This window comes from Streptopelia decaocto, assembly GCF_964273445.1.
Source record: "Streptopelia decaocto genome assembly, chromosome: 2".
NCBI classification, from domain to species: Eukaryota; Metazoa; Chordata; class Aves; order Columbiformes; family Columbidae; genus Streptopelia; species Streptopelia decaocto.
Genome location: NC_138655.1, coordinates 15,779,925 through 15,795,160, shown reverse-complemented (window position 1 = coordinate 15,795,160; position 15,236 = coordinate 15,779,925).

Sequence of the window (15,236 nt, the reverse complement as noted above, 5' to 3'; positions counted from 1 at the left end):
TTACTTCCCCAAAGCACATCAGGTGTGATCAACAGCATCTGCTGTTCCTAATGACCTTGTTTAAAGAAATAAGATGGTTCTTGGAAAATATATGTTTTCCATGCTAGGCCTGTTGTTGTGTGAAAAAGATCTCAGCAGTAAAAGGAGACAGCCAAAGTTCAGGGATGGTCTGCACAATTCAGTGGTGCACTTGTCTTTCTGGGTTGGAACCAACATAAACCCCTGACAAGCTGCTGCTTTGATGAGATACAGCTTTACAATATTGGCTAATGGACCTTAAAAGCCCCCATCCCTGTAAAACTCCAAACCAAATAACATGCCAGATGTGGCTGCCAGAGGAGATGGGACCCCTGTAAGGGAAATTAAAGGTTTTATGGATGCAATTTTTGGCCATTCGTTGCTCTTTTTTTTTTTTCCTTGCTGCATCTACAGGTGTCCTGACTGTGGCTGTGCATTCCCACTAAGATTTGCTTCTAAGGCAGCAAATAGCTCAAAATGGTAAAGGCCACTCTGCTGGCATGACAAAAACCTTGATTCATTTCCTTCCCAAGGTCCTGTAGGAGCTGTTGACTCTGCTCCATCCTCTTTCTCTGAGATCATGTTGGTGATGTCCTCTCTCACCATGGGCAAGCCCTGGCTGCCTGCCAACCCTGCACATGGAGATACCTGGAGACATCCATCTGTTGCCACCAGACATCCCTCTTAAGAAATGGGGTGTTTTACCAGAGCTCACGAAAATCTACCTTGTTGGCCATCGATAAACTTGGTGAGGACCTTAGCTGTTCTCTGGGCTTACTTTAGCCACTGGACCTTTGCACTTTCCTGAGAGGGTTTCTGGAGAGATGAGGCAGAGGTCGTAGCTTCATTTCTGGTCCTTTTCCCTCTTCCCCCACTCCCTTTGCTGTGAGCTGCTTTGAAGGGCTTGACTCGCTCCCTGTGGCACCAGCCAGCACCAGTAAGGAGAAGAGAATGTCTCTCCATGTCTGCAAGAGCTGGTTACCCCTTGCGCCGGCAGGTTAGGTGAAAAGAGCAAAGCCCTTCCTTGGCCAACAGGACATCTCTGGAAAAGGTGGAAATGTGTATCTCCAAGTGCTCGGCTCTGAAAGATGATTTCTTTGTTTCTGGGGCTGAAGCTTCATTTGTTCATTTGTTTTGTGTTCATCGTTATCCCAACATCCTGCTGAGAGGAGGAAGGGTTGGAGAACAACCTGTCTCCTTAGCAGTGAGGAACAAAGTGTTCATTCAGTGATTCTTGTTGATTGCAATCCACTGGATGACTTCTGCATACTTCACTCATAATTAACTATGAGACATTTTCTTGGGATTAGTGACTTGTCAGCATTTTGGGGAACTGGTACTAGGAATTCTAAATAACAACATCATGGACACATTGTAGTTAGGCCAGTAAAGATAAGTGAGGAGTTACAATAGGTTTTTATGAGTCTGGGAGTGAATGGTCACAGGAGAATATATATATATATATATATATTTAATAATTATAATTTAGTCCAATAATGATATTCTTTGTAGCAGTAGACATAAGACAACCAAGTATCTTTCTTATAAGTTAATATCAGGAAATAAGCTTTCTGTCCTGACAATCTTAGTTGCTGACCAAACCCCTTGTCTCTTCAGACGCAGGACCTCTGATAATGGAGAAGAAAAAAATTAAGTTCCCTTCCAGGGAGGCACATTAGTAGCTGCTGAAGTTCATTCCTGTTCAAGACCAAATTTACACCCATCCTCTCAACACGCTCCAAAAGACTCTTAAATCTCACAGAGAGGGGCTTTACCAGGAGGCAGAAGAATTCAAATTAGAACCAAGGCGCCCCTCTTTCCCCCTCGCTGAACCATAAATAACGTCAGTGCTGGTGAAGAGCTGTGGCTGCAATAGGTCTTTCCCACATGAATGTGGCAGCTCATCCTGGGCTGGACCGAGGGCTCTGGGCACGGAGCAGGGCACGGTGACACTGCCTGGGGCTGGCATGGTGTCGGTCACCTGGCCTCAGCATCTCTGCAGCTTTGCTGATGCAGTTATAGCTATGACTGGTGTATATGTAAATGAGGTTGTGTTTGTTTTGGTTTGGTTTTTTAAAATACAAAAATAATTCCTACAGATTTTCTGTGTGCTTGTCTACAAGAGCATGGGGACAAGACTTACCAAAGCTCACAGGGATGGGTACTGAGCCCCTGGGTCTCGTGCACAGCTCCATCCGAGTACACTGTGCTCCCTGAGCAGTGCTTTCAGACCAGGTCCTCGGTGTAAATCAGGATGCTTGCTTTGTGCTGCTTTATCCCATCTGAGGGGTGGGGGCACTGAAGCAAAACCCTTGGGAGGTACTGGTGGGCAAGATTTCTTTTATTTGTGAAGTCTTTGGTCTGCAAATGAAAAATAGCACTGGAAAATGTTTTTGAAACAGCTGCATTGAACCTGCCTCCATGTCTAGACTGAAAGGATTTCTATCAGCTTCCAGTCCTTGTAGCTGATCATTGTTTGAAATTGTGGGGGAGAGAGGGAGACTTCCTGGCAAGAATCAGAGCAGACCAAATCTGTGTGGGTACAGGATTGGGTAGGTGATGAAATACAGCAAAATAGCTTCAAATTGAGTTTGCATGTTAACTTTTTTTTTTTTTAAACCTTTCTATAATTTTAAAAAATACACTGACATTTCCATATACTCATATTTAAGTGGTTTTTCATTTCGGAAGGGATGTCAATGTATGGAAATATTTTGTTTGGTTGGTTTTTAATTGAGAAATGATTCCAATTAAACTGTTGTCCAAAGAATTGCAAAGGAAAAATACTGCTCTTCAGTATCTACTTAAAATGCTGCTACAATAACAGTTTACTTGAAAATAAAGATTAGTGTTTTCTGAACAATGGAACAAATGCAGCACTAGGTCCTGTTTATTTGTACTGTGGCAGCACCTAGAGGCTTTTGACAGATATGTCACCGTATTATAGCTCTAAGCATTGTCTGCAAACACAGAAATATAACTTACTAGCCGTTGTCACAAGCACCTACATTTTTAAATACTTATATTCCATGAGGTGGCACTTTTTAGAACCTTTATGAAGAGACAGTTTCCTGAAATTGCTATTAATCTATTTCTTTGGTAATAAACGGTTATTAAATGGTTATTGTTATTCGAGATTAATGGCTGGTAAGTGCTAAGGAACTAAAAGAGTTACAGAACTGAAATAATCAGCAGCCAGTATGTGGTTTGAACTGGTAGATAATTGATTCTTTATAATCAAAGCAACTGGGGGTACATATTTTCTGCCTGGTAGTGAACAAAGAAAGCTAACTCACTACTTTGTTTTTAACTTGTAACAAAAAGAACATGATCAATTCAGTGTTAGAGGCAGTGTACCTAAACCAGAGCTTCTCCATTCGATCGTGGCTCAAACATCCTTATCAGTTCTTTTCTGGGTGAAGCCAAAGTGCTTTCAATGGCTGAGTTTGATTTACTCTGTCCATCCTCCCCTTTGTGATGTCTACAGGAGGGACCTCTGCTGTGCACTGGCTGTTAGATGTGATACGTTTGGAAGAAAAATCTCTAAGCTGTGTAAGAAGAAACTCCATTTTTCTAACTTTAGATTCATCACGGGAGGATACAGCTTTGTCAAGATTAATGTAGCCTTGCACGGTGATTTGGGTGGATTGGGATGTGAATCTTCAGGAATTTGCAAAGAACAGAGAGCAAACACTGAGGCAGTAGAACAGTCAATACGGAGCAGTGCCAGTATGTGTAACCTCGTCTCCTCCTGCCCTGAGCTTCTGCGATGTGATCACCAGCGGAGTGTGGGGAGGACCATCAAACAGATCCCGACTTTGTTAACCAACACTGAGTTCAATCCTTGATTTACACAACAGCAGAACTAGTGCTTCTTATAAGAAGTACCGAGTAGTCATGTGGTGCATACATAATAAACAGATTTATAGCATTTTCCCTCCAGCTGCTATTAGTAAGAAAATAAAGGCAAGATTGCCTAAATACAAGAGAGAAACATAATCTCCAGCTAACCATAGTGATATATGGCAGGGAGAAATGCAATCCATCTGTGCTCTCTCTGACAATGCTTTCCACCATTTGTTTTAGAGAAAGACATAAAGTTCTCATAATGCATCTGGATAGCTATGAAATACTCTGGCTACTGTGGGAGAGAGAGAAGGCATTTCTGCCTGACTTCTGTCAGCAGTGCTTCTTGAAACATGAAGATTATCTCTTGTAATCATTATCCTGCCTAGGACAGCTGCAGGGTCCCTGTTTAGTCAGGAACTGGATGTGCTAAAACCTGGAATATCTGCACTGGGTAATGCAACCACTGCAGATTTTCATAGAAGGTGAAAGACTTGAGACCAGATTAGCTAATTTTTTGGAGACTGCATGTGATTTCTCACCATATCTCCACATTTTGGCTTTAATATAAGGTAGGTGCAGTGCAATTTCCTTTTTGCTCACTCCAGATTAGTTGCCTTTAGCTTTGACAATAGACTGTATCCTTTGTTCACATTTTACATAAAAGAGTAAAATGTTGTGGCTTTCTCCAGTGCATCCATGGCGATACTCCACTTACACTTCTCACTTAGGTGTAAAGATAACCCTAGGAGGAGGCTCAGAGCGTGGCTGTGACACCCTATTTGCTCCATGGCAAGGGACTGTGCGGTACAACTGGCCTGGCTACTTTTCAGATCCAGAGAGTGGAAGCACAGCATCAGTGAAGGGAATTTGGTGAGGGAAATGCCAGTGGCCTCCCATTCCACTTGCCATATGTAGCTCAGGGGTTGGACACGTAGTGGGGCAGTGTCCTTGTCCCCTCCAGCATTGGTCCCAGCAGGGCACCCTGCAGTGAGCATCAGCCGAGAAACTCCTTTGGCCTGATTATTTTTGGTGACTCTCTGAACATATACAGGGCAGAGAAATCCTCACAGAAATGTTTAATAAGCTCTATCATTCAACAGGAGAACTCTGAAGCAGAGATAAAAATCCTCTTAATACCTTTGAAAAAAGAGAAAACAATGAAAAGTACAGATTTAGGTTGACACTGCCATGTTTGATAGAATCTAAGGGCTGCTCCCTTCCAGGTTTAACCTTAATTTGTCCCTTAATGTATGCACATAATTAGTGTCCTTTAGCTAAACAATGTATATGCACAGGCTAGATTGTTTTAATTATTATTCTAACAAAGAGCTATAACCTGAACTTGCTATTTGAAATCAGGAGAGGAAATTAAAGGTAAGCACAAAATGTCTTCAAGCAATGATCAAAGAGAATCCTTTGTGTTTTTCTTCTGCTGTTAATTAATACTGCTTACAGTTGTCTGGTTTGTACTGACAATTTCATTTTTGGGAACATCAGGACTTGCATAGGATTAAAGGCTAAATTTAAACACGCTTGGATTAAGCCAGGCATGTACAGCTATTGCATAATTCAGAAGACTAGTCTATCTAAGTCGCTAGGACTGTCCACCTTGATTTATAAAATGAAAAATTATGCTGGCCTTCTTGCAGTGGGACCTTTTCTCCCTAAAGGTAACTGCTTTGAATGACATCCCCACAGCAAACAAGGTGAAAGCAGGAGATGGGTCTGGAAAGGTTTGCTCAGGCAAGGATGAACACATCGCTTCAGTGCAGCCTGTAGAGCCCTGAGACAGAAGCTTCAGCCTGTTGTCTTCCCAGCCTCTTTCTTTTTGCATCTCATTTCTTAGGCAGTGTCAGGCAGGCAGAGGACCCCATCCGGACTCACAGGGTGAGATTTACTTGATGCAGGCAGGAGTGGCATAGCTGATCTTCAAAGGAAAAGCATAGAGGTCTTTGGAGTCTCTTTGTAGATAAGAAATTACCCAAGAAGATAAAAGCAAAATCTAAGCAAACTTAAAATCTCATGAGAGTCACAATTTATCAGGGTGTCATGGACTTTTCCTAAGCCCAAACTTGTATATGAAAAAGGGGAGTAAGGAATCAGAGTGGTTCTGAGTGCGGAGAGCAGAGACCAGGTAGAAGCTACTGCTCCGTCTGCTTTGCTGACAGTGAGTTAATTCTGCCAGAACAAATAACATATATTTCATTTGGTGTCTTCACTCCTTCTTTACTGTTTTCATTTAGTGAGTAGACAGTTGAAATACTGCCAATGAAGGAAAACAGATTTTATGATGAATAGTCCTACAGCATGAAAAACGAGATTAGAGGAACGCCTAAACTAATTTCAGGTTATTGCATTACAATCTTCATCTCAGACTAATTCTCAGTAGCTTTATTCCAGGTTTATGGACAGAAATTTAAAGCCAGTACATTTTATCATCTGTATCGTTCGGTCCCCTTTTTTAACTGAAGCTTTGCAATGTTCTCTTTAATTTCCAGGAGAATGAATTTCACCTTTTATAACATTCAAAGACAATTATGCTGTCTTTATGATGAATGATGTCACCCTGATCCCAGCAATAAAAGAGAATGTACTAATGCCAATAAATATATTAACTGTATCAATCATTCTCCTGAGTGTTTTTTTTTTTTTTATTTTCTTGTTCAGAAGAAATAACATGCAACCTTGAGCTTTTAATTGGTTAACACTTCCATAAACACCGTAATGGCTCTTTAAATCTTTCTTTTGTCATGAGAGTGGGGAAAACATCATGAATAAATAATTGAATACCACAGCAGAGCTCGGCACTGATCTATGGGTCATTCAGGAGGTGAACTTGATCTAAAGATTTATTCAAACTCTACAAGACAGTTGCGGGTTTTTGTGCTGGAAATAGCTGCATAATACAATATATTTTCACATGCCCTTCCAATTAGAAAATTGTTTCTCAATGAAATGCAATATTGCAGCCGGACAGTGGTGTGAAAACATGAACCGAATTCCACTGAAGTCAGTGGCTTCTGCTCTTCTCTGGCACTGCAATTAAATCAGAAGTATTAGAGAAGTAGAATTTAAATCAGAAGATCAAATCAGGAGCACCTCCCCAGCGGACACTGGGGTAGGATCAGCTCCTGCAGCACAGCTCCCCTTGCTGCCTTCCCCAGGAGCAGCGATGCTTTCTGTGCTCTCACATCAGAAACACATCCTTGAGTTTTAGTCACACTTACCTTCCATGTGGTATTTGACAAGCTGCAAATCCCCCTGATAGCTGGGTTTTGAAGCTGAGCAGCTTTCCTGAATGGGATTTTAATTTGGTACCTAACTATGTCACGTTTAAGTGACACTACTGACTGAGCTTGGAGTATGACCCCAGCTCTATTCCCAGTGAACAAAACAGTTAAATACAGAGACTGAGTGAAAAAGGCCCTTTTCTTCCCTATGTATCTGAACACCGATTTTCACAAAATGGCTGGAAAACGAGGTGCAGAACACCTTTAAAAACCGAACGCGGCTGGTGTGCCCGTCGCTGCATGAGCCGGCGCTTCCCAAACGCGGGCAGCTGCTGCCACCTGGCGGTGCCGGGCGAGGGGGGGAGCACGGCCGGTTCCCCCACCCCCAATCGCCCCCCGTGGCCGCGGCCCCTTGCGGGGGCTCCTGCAGCGAATCCCCTCCGGTACAGCGAAAAAATCAGTGAGAAAATAATATAAGGTTCTTTGTGGTTATTATGGCTGCTGATTCTTCCTCTGTTCATTGCCAGCTTATTTGTGTGACAGGCTGAGATTCCCAAGTGTGGTTTAGCTGCTAAAGCAAGGAGGAGATGGTGGAAGTGCGAGCTGATAACTAAAGGTGATGGAAGGGAAACGGGTGCTCTTCAGCCCAATCTGAGCTGCATGGTGCCTTGGCAGTCCCATAAGGGTTGTTTATTTCTCTGTGCTTTTTTAGTAAACTGAGTAATGTCTCAGGTGACAAATCTCACTGGCTTAAAAATTTTCACCCTGTGATTTATGCTGTTAAGCTTCTTTTGGTTTAAGGAGGGAGACTGTACTTTCCATACAGCTGGCCTGTGTTCCCATGAGGCGTGTGCTGCTACAGCAGCGACTGATTCTGCACCAGTTCCAGGGACCACCTCATCCCACGCACCCCCTTGGCCAGGACAACTCCCAGTCAGGCCAGCAGCACAATCAGGCAGGCAAACTGGTGCTGACACTGGAAGCACTCGCCTTGCTCACTCTCTGCGCAGAGCATCACACAACCTTTCACATACAACATCCTCCTGTGCCCTCATCAACCCAGCCCCATGAGCTTCCTTCCATATGCCCAAGGACTCTTCATCTCCTGCAACCTCACCTTGCAAAATGAGGGTGATCTGATAACTCTGCCTCAGTTACCAGTTTCATGCTGTTTGATTGCTTCCATTTTAGCTGTTGGATTGGAAGTTTCTTCGGAGAAGGAATCTTGATCCCCCGCAGTTCTGCGAAGTGTCAGGCAAAATGCTAACCCCGATGACAAAGTCTGAAATTTGAGAGCATAATTGACATGTGCAATAAGGCTAACTAACTTAAATATAGCTGGAGACATGCTGAATTATCTTTTAGCTGTAAGAGAGCCCTCATTTGTCAAAAGCTATCTCATCTCCTCTAAGTATGGGAAAACAGTGATAAATAACTGAATCCCATGCTGAGGTTTTTTATGGCAATCGCTGTATCTGTGGCAAGTGGCCCACACATGGTCTTTCTTTAGACAAGATAACAAGAGTACTAATCAGCAGCAATTATCTACTGGCAAAACCTAACAAAATACTGCAAATATGCACAAAATAAACTATCTGCTGGCCTAATAACTGGACTCTGAAACAAGCTCACAATTGTTGTGGACAATCTCCTTATAACTAACCATTGCAAGTTCTGACTGCACATCTACAAGCTGTAGATTTTACAGTCCGCAAAGGAGTTCCTGGCAGTTTTTACAATAATAGTGATAAAGAGAAACATTTTTTTTTCTTTCCTGTGAAGCAAAACAAGACACACAATATTGGAAAGCAGCAGGATACCAATGAGAGCTACAAACGGTACAAAATGTTCTTGTCTGTGTTTCTTGGTGCAGGGGGATAAGTTGTGGAGAGACCAGAATAAGGATGGAAAGTCTTGCAAAGCACAGAAGAAGTGTTATGGATAACTGTTTAACTATCCCTGTCTTTCCCAACAGAAAACGTCTTCCACAAATAAAGGAAGGAAATGGATAGGAAAGCACAAAGTGTTGCTGAATCCACATACCTGTATGGTATTTAGGTATCTGTAAAAAGCTTTGGGCAGAATGCATTACTTTGAGATAAAGCTTGATTAAAAAAAACATGACGAGAAGGAGGCATGGGGTAACATTTTTTTTTCTGAAGACAAGTCTCTGGATAGGTTTTGTATGAAATATTGCTTGGTTTCTTACAGGAGCAGCTGAAGAGTGAGTCACATATATTGATATCATAAGATACGTGTGTGGGAGGTGAGCCTAGCTCTCGCCTCACACTCTGTACTTTAATATAAAACATTATTCACCTGCAGTTTTTTCAGTCAGAGTATAGAGGTGAATTAACTGTGTGTGGGTATCCTTTGTGCATGGTGCTAACACAAATAAATGTGAGAAAAGAGAGCTGAGCATTAAATGCCTTCGACCTGTTGATGGGGTTTGCCTTGGCCACCAGTCATCACCTTTGTGGTGCAGCCATGGTAGCCATGAGTTTGTGTCAGTTATGAGCAATTAGCCAAGTGGGTTATGACTTTGGGTACAAATATTGGGCAGATTTGGTCTCCCTTTGGAAATCTGTGGAAGACCACCCATGTGTGATGAGGAATTTGGGTTGCTGATTCAGAGGACTAGTCCATTTAAAAGGACTAGTCTCTCAAAGTACAGGCTGAAGCCCATGTTAGATTGACTGGATCGTGTTTGTACCCTTTAGCGCTAAGCTGCTCTGTGACCCTGTGAGTTTTCTAGTCCTGGGTTTCCTCACTTTTCTTTCCCTGGATTTCTAGAGTATGAAGCTATGTATTATGACCTATATAATAATTTAGCTTAGTCTGCTTCCTCTGGTCATTATTTCTGTGGCTATCTAATAGCTGGACTTTGACCTTTGTTGAGAGACCTCTGACTTTCACCACCAGCATTGTACGGAAAGGCTGCCTTCAGTCTCCCTATTCTCTGGGCTGCTTCGGTGTCCAGTTCGTGTTCCCCTGTGAGGTCTCAGTGAACTACTCCCCATCAGTTTCTCATCCCTCCAGCTTCTCCATGCAAGTACAGAGTCTCATGGGTATTACAGCCAAGACTTCTGATGCTCAGTGAACATCTCATCTGCACTGAGACTGGATTGGCTGTGCATAGCATATCAGATGTATCATCCCCAATGATTTCTGTTTTATGACCCTTGCTCTTCAGGTGGTGTCCTCCAGTTGCTTCATTTTGCAGAAACTGCAGCAGCCCTTGATGGGAAAAGTGAGCAGTCTCTTGCCTGAAGTGATCTTCTCTCCTGGGTCAAGCTGGGATTTCACAAGGGCGCAAAGTGCCACAAAGTGTTTTTCTGTTGCTGATTACGTGACTCCTGACACTGGTCTGTGCACACTCTCAGGCTGTTCATTCCTGAACAGCAGATTGATCTCTGGTGTATTTCTGTGTGTAAAAATCTGTTCAACAAGCACTTAAAGCCAACAGACCTACTAAAAGAGATTGTATTGTCCCTTCTCATCCCTACACATCCATTTCTGTCTCCACATTATCTCATCCCCTGTGCTGAATCTCAGCCCCAAGCCATCCAGCTGCATTCAGCTCTGCTTTTTGTTGGCTGTGCTCAAGGACATGCTAGAGGTGATCACAGGTGATCCTGTGGCATCCTGAAGAAACCAACCAGTGACAGCTTTTGTGCCCTTTCCTCCAGATGCCAGGTCTCTTCTCCAGGTGCTCCAGGCTGAGTCTTCCTGAGGCACCTGGTGTCACCTCTCCCTGTCATGCAGGGATATACAGCATAAGAGAGGGGTCTTGCTTCCCTCCTTAAAGTGCTTTGGAAATGAGATACTCTGAAAAACAAGTGCAATATGAAAATGAGTTTTGTTACCAATCTAGTAACAGCTGGAGCTCTCTAATGCAGAGACACTTAAAAAAAAATCTGCTCTTCCTCTTTTCTGGAGAAAGGTGCCTCAGTTCTCTGGGAAGGGAGAAATAAAATCACTGGTATCACCTAAGAAGAGGGTGGGCAAGCACCCTGAAGCTCCCTTCAAGCTCTGGCAATGGACCCTTCTGACAGGAGGCTGCACACAGCTGGGAGTGGGGGGACGAGTGAGCCATCCTCCCCGCAAAATCATTTAAATCCACCTGCAAGTAACAGTCTGTGAACAATGAAGAAAACCAAGGGTTTCAAAATCTCACTCAACTGAGAGTACCCTGATTCTGGAAGCTGACCCCTGGGAGTACAACCTGAGTTTTCTGCAGAGGTCATGCTGACTCTGAAGACACGGGACCTGTGCTGCACATTTTCAGATTCCATGGTGGTTGCTGCCCATCACTGCTTTTTAATTTTAGTAAATCATGGAAATGCCAGGGCTTCTCACTAGCCGTATAGACCCAACCCTTGGAAAACAGCAACACGATCTCTTCCACATCATTACTTTTTATTGCATTCACTGTTATATCCCTGCAAAACAGGGAGACAAAATACCCACAGAGCTATTTTCATTTTTTGACAGAACAAGTCTGTTGCACCTCGTGTGTGTAACATGAAGAACATCAGTCATTTAGAGCCAAACTGCAGTTGAAAAGGTCACAGTCACTGTGACAGAGTAAATGAAATGTTTAATTCAAACAGAATATCAGTTATGTTGCAGTGGAGCTCAACGTCATATGTGTTTTACTTCCTTTTCCCTAAAGCTCAGCGGAGTATGATACAGCATCAGCTGCAGGCACCCTTATGTCACAGAGCCCTTCCAGAAGGTGCTTTGCTTTTATTTTAAAGGTTGCCTAAACTGAATAACAGGTTCTGTCTGCAGAACTCTGCCTCCTCTCTGTGGATTGCACAGGAAGAAAACTGGGAGAAAGGGGAATGCATTAGTATTGTTTGTCTATATTGTAGCATCAGTGAGAGAGATAATTTTGTTTTGTTTTGTTTTCAGAGAATATTGGGGTTTTTGAAAATGTGAGTTTTTCAAGGAGATTTTTCTGCCAGAAATGTTAGATTTGAATGATGAAGGCAGTGAAGATATAGGAAATAGTCAAAGCTCAGGAATAGCTATCGCACAGTGATGGGTATGTAGAAGAATCAGGTGTGAGTTCCCAGGTTTGACTCTCCTCTAGGTTCCACAAGTTGTTTACAGGGAATAAACCAGTCCTGGCTACAGAGGCTATCCCTGGTCCTTCATCAGCTGGTCTCTGCTCAAGGCCCCGACCAGCACTGCTGGAGATGAGCCTGGCCCAGCTCCTGCCCCTCAGCAGGTGCTGTGGGACAGACTTTATGCTTACATGGACATGGGTACTTAAACATCTTCTTTTCTCCATCTTTATCAATAAGGATTTAACTCCATCAAAGCAAAATTCACCATCAGCAGCTCTATTTATTTATTCATGTGGTTACAAACAAGAATGGAGAATTATATCTCCTATGCTGCAGGGTGAAACTCAGCACTGTGATCTGTCTCAGCTATCGTGTCACATCCTGCATTCAACTTGGCACTTAAAACTACCGTAGGCACCTGATCTAAGTGCCAAGGCTTAATCTCACTGCTCCTCTCAGCAAAACACATCATCCAAACGTATTAAATACCAGCTAAACACCAATAGGATACGCTGTGTTTCGAAAATGTATTACTTGTATCAGGACTGTCAGCCTGACAAAGGAGCCCTGGGAGGGCTCTGCAGCACTAGTGCTTTCTCAGCTTGCCAGAGCTTATGTTTGAAAGACAACTGGAAGAGCATTAGGGCAAGAGGGCGATGTTCCCTTGGAGCAGGCAGAGTTCACTGCACTGGGCCTTGCTGCGGGCTCGATGGTCCACCAAGCTGCCATGTGCCTATGGATGACACAAAGAGTCCACAGGCAGACAAAAATTGCATCCAAAGATGGGTCATCAAGGAAAAAGAGGTGGTTAGAGAGATAGTCTGGATACAATGAAAATATGCCCAGTAAAAATATGCCAAATTCAGCTGAAAATTAGGGGATGATGAAGAAGAGACTGCTGCTGCTGTCTGTGTGGCATTTAGTTGTGACCTATAGAGCATCCAGAGCAGCGCTGGCTTGTTTGGAGCCTGCATGTCTCTCTCAGCTCCTGTTGGCAGGGGTAATGCATGGTCTGGTTAAGTCACTCACAAGGGCTAAAGGTTTTTCTCTGGCTCTTCACAGCCTCACGCTTTGTTGATGGAGCTGACCCATACTGGGTTGTGCTCATTGTGGACTCAGGGAACGCAAACAGGCTGTGACTCAGCGGAGACACAGCATCTCCGTGAGCTCTGGGTAAGAGACCATGAGTTTCAGAAAACTGCCCGAGCCTGAAGTTTGCTGCCTGAATCTGTAATCAAGTGTGTGAGTGCACAGCCTGCAGTCCGGAGTCCAGCTCCACAGCAGCATCCCTGAAAAGGGGAGAAGGGACGGCTCTGCTTCCTTTGGCTCCCTAATTTTCTCAAATTGGCTTTGCAGCTCAATATAAACCTCTACAATTTTAACACTGGTTGGTTACCCATGCTTCTCATTTTTGACATGCTGAGGCTATACATTTCCTGGAAAAAAAATGACTGAGGGAAGCAGAACTGCAGCAGGAATTTGAGGGTTTAGTGATTCGCTCACAAAAAGCCCTCTTCTCCCAGGCGTGCCTGCCAAGTTCCCAGTTTCAACCTCTGATGCCTTTACTGTTAAATTAAAGCCACTGAAGCGGATACTGGATTGGTGCTCCCAAAGACAACAGCAGTTGCTTTGCTGAATGGCAGGAGTCCTAATAGCAGTCACAGCAATCACAGGAACAGCAAGATCTCTCTGTTATCTCTTTGTGGATGTCATCTTGATTCAGGCTCCAAATGTCACTGCTGTGGAGGGTTCCTTGTTCAGTGTTTCTCCTTGCTAATGTACTCATAAAATCACTTACTTTCCCTTCATACTACACCTATTTCACAACTTCCCAGTTATAACTAGATTTTGTGTGTGCTGTATTCATGTGTGACTTTTTTTACAAGGTGCTTGTTGGCTGGAGTATAAAAAGAGCTCTGGTGCAATTGTGAATCTTTGGGGTGTGTTTTGTATGGGAACACTCAGAGCAGAGAATTTGGGGCAATAGAGGGCTCAGACAATGAACCCCCCTGCGTGGGAGTGTGTAAAGAGCCAGAAAGATCTTGTAATTAAATAGCATGGGGAAAACATCTGAACAGAGCTGGAGAGCCCTTGGAGTGAGCAGGTGGAAGCTGCCGGGAGCCTCTGCAATGCGGTGAGCTGCGGTTCTGCCCTGGAAAACCCCATCCCTGGAGCTTACAGGGGCTTCCCAATATCGGCACCTATGACTGCTCCACCATGGTTTTCCCCAGCTAAAATCAAATTTTATTAAGGTTGAGGGTAATTCCATCCTCTCTATTCCTTCTTGCTTTGACAGGGCTGAAGGAAGGCTGAAAATGATTTCTTATGTGAAATATGACCTGTTGGCTATGGATTTCTGTATTCTCACAGGCATCTCCTGCCCAACCAGTCCAAACACTCCTGAAAGTCCCTAAATTCTGTTCATAAGATGTTCCTAATTTTCCTGGGTATCTATGTTACTGCATCCTGGTGGAATACACTCATTGCCCTGCACTCATTGCCCATCACTGCCCTGCAATGAAACAGATGTCATTACAGCACATCTTTGAAGTTAGGAAAACATCTTATTCTCTGCTAAGTTTCTGTGTACACCTGCAGCTGTCTATTACAGAGGAGAATCCCTAGGACCTTAATCCATAAACATAAAGCAAGATAAACACAAATATACATTTTCTTCTTCTTGATGTGACAAACACTTGGAAATATTCATCATTCTGCTGATCTTACACAAGCAAAAAGTGGGTTGGCTGCAAATCACAGCTAGAAATACAACTGCAAGATATCCACCAGGAGAAAGGCCGTATAATATGCTCCCATGGAAAATACATTTGAGAGAAAGTTCATTGGCTGCCATTCAGCCTGTTTTAGCTGCTGTCCCACAGAAGCAGTATAGGTCCCTCTTGTTCTGTAGAAAATTATTGTCAATTCTGACTGTCTCCAGCAGCCTCACAGCCTTCAGCTCGTGTTTCACCCTCTGGTATTTGTTTTTAATTTTGTTTTTCTGAAAAGCCCTGGATAGCAGTCAGATAAACACTGAATGCAGCATTGCTTGGACAACTGTACC